The sequence below is a fragment of the Malus sylvestris genome, chromosome 15 (assembly GCF_916048215.2).
Source record: "Malus sylvestris chromosome 15, drMalSylv7.2, whole genome shotgun sequence".
NCBI classification, from domain to species: domain Eukaryota; kingdom Viridiplantae; phylum Streptophyta; class Magnoliopsida; order Rosales; family Rosaceae; genus Malus; species Malus sylvestris.
The window spans coordinates 15,506,669-15,512,074 of record NC_062274.1 but is presented as its reverse complement, the minus strand read 5'-3'; the positions used below and the strand labels follow the sequence as shown (position 1 = coordinate 15,512,074).

General features: G+C 36.1%; 1 pseudogene; it reads right to left on the bottom strand.

Annotated features, from left to right (window-relative positions):
- Positions 1-1,709: 1,709 nt before the first annotated feature.
- LOC126602714 (probable glutamate carboxypeptidase LAMP1) lies at positions 1,710-5,095 on the bottom strand (annotated as a pseudogene).
- Positions 5,096-5,406: the final 311 nt, after the last annotated feature.

The following is a 5,406-nucleotide window of genomic DNA, read 5'->3' as shown; positions in this document are numbered from 1 at the left end:
AGAAAAGAGAGACAGGGAGACTATCGAATGGGGATGGGTTTAGGGTTGGAGGGTTGGTTCTTTTTATAGGAGGGAGGTCTGAGAAACTTCATTATATTGCCTGCCAGAAGAAAATAACCCAAAAACATTTACCCTTGTCTTTCTTCTGTCAAGAGAAAAATAACCCCCAAATTATGTACCCAGAAAATTAAGATTACAACAAACCAGATAAAATTTAAAAACTTACTGCATAAAAGCAGAAGAGGAGCTGAATATTGTTTCGACCAAAAAAATATTTTACCGCCTACATCAGTGGTTGTGGGTGTAACTTTTCAACTCATATTTATTATTATTTTTTTCATGAAGAAGAAATAGGGGAAAGATCTTTTTGCTTTTGCCCGAGAATAAAGGTGAAAGAACTGCATGCATGTGATGCTTAAAGGTTGAGAGACGATGCGTGAATGGTTTCTTTCTTCACGTACGGCCATTGCCTCTCTACAAAGCATGGCGAAAATAATATTTGAATTTGTTTTTTGTTTTGATGGATTTGACGGGACATCGGAACCCACTGATGTGCAAAGATGACATGAAAGGGCTTCGTGCGTGCATGCAGTACTTTCTGCCCATACATTGATTATGCATGTTTGCTTCACTGTGTTTTATATAGAATAATGCGTAAGAAATCAAAATCTTAAATTAAATTTGTAAATATAATGATTTGTCATCAATAGACAATAAGCATGTTAATTAATATTTAATTAATAATTTAATTATTAACAATCATATGATTTGGTTTACATAATTTGATTTATAATTTTAATCTCTTTAGTATTATCCATTTATATATGTAACTTCATATAAGTCGCGCTTGATTACAATCCATGCATGCTTAATATATTCATAATTCAAAAGTCAAATTTGATAAAATACGATATTCTCTTATTTTGTTAGCCATCAAACCATTAAACAGTAAGTATTAAGTAAATACATTTACCATAGTCTCTAGCCAGTCCCCATAAAGTCATATTTTCAATAAAATCTACGACCTAAATGAAGCACCTGACTTCCTTGTTTTCAGAACGTGCTTAGGAAAGGAAAGGTTCAATCTGTGAAGCAAAACCATTAAATTAAAGGTTCAATCTTTTATTATAATTATTAGAAAAGTGTTGTCTCTACAGAATTTAGTCTGTTTAACTGAAGAAGACAAAGCGTTGCAGCTAAATATGATGTTCCCCTAAAAAAAGTTTCTACATGTTTGCAATTTTTTCAATGACAAACACATCGAACACAACAACATTTCTTATTCGCACGCGTTTGATTTAAATAGAGAAATACATGCAGTTTTTTTTGTTTGCTGATGTCCACAAACTATCATTTGAAATTTTCTTGGTATATGATGTTGAGAATTGTTCCACATCGGTGAAGGACAAAGTTTTGCTATGTACTTAAATGATTTTAGGCTACTTTCCATATTACCAATTGATTTTAGGATGGAACCTAAATTTTATCATGGTATCAGAGCAAGGTTGTCTACGTGTGAAGCCCAACGGCCACATACGCTTCACATCACCCAATTGTTGTCCACATGTAGGCTTGAAAATCCGCCACATGTGCGGAGGCGTGTTGAGAGTTGTCTCACATCGGTGAGAGACAATGTTTGCTATGTGCTTAAATAATTTTGGACTACTTCCCATATTGCCAATTGATTTTAGTGTGGAACATCAATTTTATCATATGAGACTACAAGTTGTCATGTTAGCTAGTTCGCCACTGAGGATTTGCGAGGCATGTTTGACAGCTCTGGAGACCCTATAAACTTCATGTTGCAGATTTCCACGACATTTCAATGCCTTCATCTATTCCAGGGAAGGATATCGATCCATAATCGTCATGCTTTGAGGGCCCGTAAATCTGCCAAAATACTATACTAATTAGCCCATCTTGTAACAATCAAAATCCGAGATCACTGGGTTAGGAAAACAAAATGCTTTTGAGAGATGGTCAAACGCAAACGAAAGAACAATGGATACAACTTTAGTTAAATTTACATGACGATTTGTAAGAAACATACCAAATGCTTATAGTATGACCTTCCAAATAGTCCATCTTGATCTGTAAATGCAGGCTCTGCCATCGTTAGTCTGTCATTCAGTTCTCTCACCTTCAAAATGATCTTTCTTCCACGTGAACTGCCAACCTTTATTTTGTTCTATTTCCCGGAGAATCATGGTTCAGTTCTGTATTCATATGAAATGAAAGTGTTGATCAAGATTTATAGGAAACTCATCGATACCTTTATCCGGTTATTTATTTCTGTGGATGCTCTTTTGAGCTCCTCAATGGATTTGAACAGAGGAGTTAAGTTTATGTTCATGTCCGAAATATCATTTCCAAGTCCTTCTATATGTCTGGCATTTAGAGTTTCAATATACTATTTTGTATTGCACAAGTTTCTCCACGTAACTAATACATTTGTTTGCTTTCAAAAGTGAATGTAGCGGTTAATTAGAAGAAAATGTTTGCCATACTTGTAGCTCCATTGCGTACGAGAGATCATTAAAAGGCAAAAATTCTGCATCCGCTAGCCAAAGAGCTACCAGATCCCATACACTTGCCACTGTGATCGACACCAATCAATTAAATCGAGGTGCTTGAATTTAAACTGTCAAGGGGGATGCAAGTCGGATTGTCTGAGATGCGTTCGATTAAGAATTAAAACCTATGGCTGACCTGTTACATGCCTATGAAACATTGAATCACCAAATTTTTGCATCCATATAAAGTCATCATAAATTGAATGGTACACTGGGCATCCTGCAATTTTAAAATTGTTTCTTAGTAATTAAAAGCACAATGTTTCCTGTTTTTTCAGGGGCAACCAGGGTTCGAGTGTTGGGCCAAATTGCACAAGACAAATGTACGCCGAGGTTTACACCATTTTTTCTGCAGCTTCCCTAATCTTTGGGCAATCTACGTTACACATCAAAAGCAGCTTCTGTTATGTTTTCTTTCTTGCGCACGAACTTGATGACGATACATAATTCAAATCCACAATTACCTCTAATCTCTAGCAGTGCTGCAGTGCCACTATTTGGGCCAACAGCTCCAAATGTCCACGCATCCCGGTGAGTGTGAATACCCAGAATGACCAATCTACGACGCAGTTTTGGCAAAGGAGTAACTAATCATGCTAAGGTGGATCTCACATTCAAATCATAATAGATGCTAACAGTAAAATTGAGACTTCTAGCTGAAATTTATTAATCGAACCCGAAACATTCAGTCCCATTTGTTTTAAGGTCTCATAGTCCTCTAAAAGTTCGTAATTGACATAAACCACCGGGAGTGACATTGACAGTTCCCGACTTTGCATAAGCATGGAAAATGGGCGGGCCTTCATGTGCCATATCACCATAAGGATCACTCTCACAGATTTCTTGCTGGAGATTGAAACTGATCGGGGACGGTGTACGTGTTGACGAGTCGATTTCATATTATGTATTTTATTCTTTTCTTAGTATGTTTTGGTAATTATTTCGATAGAATTTTTTTACTTTGCTTTATATTTTCAATACAGGACATTCAACTTTCTCTAAAGCAAAACATGATCAAACGGATGAATTTTGGAGTGATTCTAATTGGAGGATGTTTGTGAGTTCCTTAGTTTGTTCGTGTCAAAATTTCATCGTTTGGAAGAGATTTGGGTCCAAAATGTGGCTGTACAGATTATGGGCAAATTTTCCTAAGCAATTTAGGATTATGTTTTTAATTTATTTTCGTTTATTTGGTTTCTTAGTTTTATTCTAAATCAAGGAATGAACTTTCTATGTAGTATAAATAAGCCACTGTGCTGGCCCTAGTTCCTCTCTTTTTATGCAAGTTTCGGAGAGAGGATTTTGGCCAAAGTTTAGAGATTCCAAGACTTATATTTTCAAGATGTTTTCAGTCTTTTTCTATTTCAATAAAGATCGTTTTGATTTTAATTATGAATATGCGTAACTAATTCTCTTTGCTAGGGTAAGGTCACAAGCCTTAGCAAGAATATGTAGTCTTGTTTTAATTTGCTTATGATATTATGCAAGCAGATTTTGAATTGTTAATCACCGGTTTAAACTATTTATTTGTCTTAGTGATTCGTGACCATTAGAATATTTAGAAAAGTAATTTGATGCAATTTTGGCTGAGATTTGTCCCCCTGAAATTGCATTAAGGCTTTTTGTGGTTAATATGTATAACTTCACTTATGATGGACGCCACATCTTAAGAGTTGCATGGTTTTTCAAAAGGTTTTTACAAAATGTAATGAGTCATGCATGTTCATATTTGATCTAGACACCACGGGCGGGTTGCATTTTAGATATATGTTATATGTTGGAGGTTCCAAGTAGGACATACTTTAGGAAAACCTAACATTCAAAATATGCATATGTAATTCATACATAAGTAGAAGAACTACATAGGATTGTTAAAGTGACGGCGTAACCCTAGTGCTTTCTCACTTTGATTTTAAAAAAATTGTCTCTTTTTCCTTTTTCATTTTTATATTACATATTTTTGTTAACCTTTTTAATTAAATTCGTTTTTCTTAATTTAGGTCATTAAATCACTTTTTTTCAAAACTTTGTTTAAATAATTAGATTAGATTTGGTTTCGCATAAATTTATTTAAAATGATCCCGGTGGAAAACGACCTTGCTATTATAATCTTGTTTCTCTTACAAGTATTTTAGGTGTTTTTAACCCTTTTTGCGGAGGTGGTAAAAATCAAATCAAGTGTTAAAGAGTGTGACGCCGGATAAGTCAAAGCCACACGGTAAGGGGCAACGTGGAATTTGATACTGGAGAAAGTAAAAATGAAGAGGACATAAGCTGCAGCCTTGGCGTTGGCTTTATGGCCAGCCACGTGTGGCCGGCGGGTGAGAGGGTCGAGGTGGTCGCTTACGGAGGCATTGTCTGATAGCGAATCGGATATGAAGAGAGTGGTACGAGGATTTTGGGGTAGGATAAAAGAGAAGGAAGGTGAAGGAGGTGGCTATTGCTAGCAAAGTGGCCTTAGCTGTTTTGATTAGCAATGAATCCAACCTTTCAATACAAATTAGAGATGTTAGTCGCAACATTATTCAAGACCACAAAATCTCAAAGTGACGGTGTTCATGGAGGCAGCGACATCGGAAACACCAGGACCGATTGCAGCAACGATTACATACTGTTGAGAGCGGCTAAAAATGGGTTACCGACTGTCGTTGAAGAACATTTTGCTATTTCTCTAAGAATGAATTTGAAAATGATTGTCTAACAACATAACATGTCTATCACTGTGAAGGACAAGATTGTCTGCCCCCCTACTTCCCGTGTCCTCCCGTGTCCTCCCGTGCCCTCCTATTTTGTATGGTCACGGTTAAGCCACGTCAACATTTTATATTTTTTT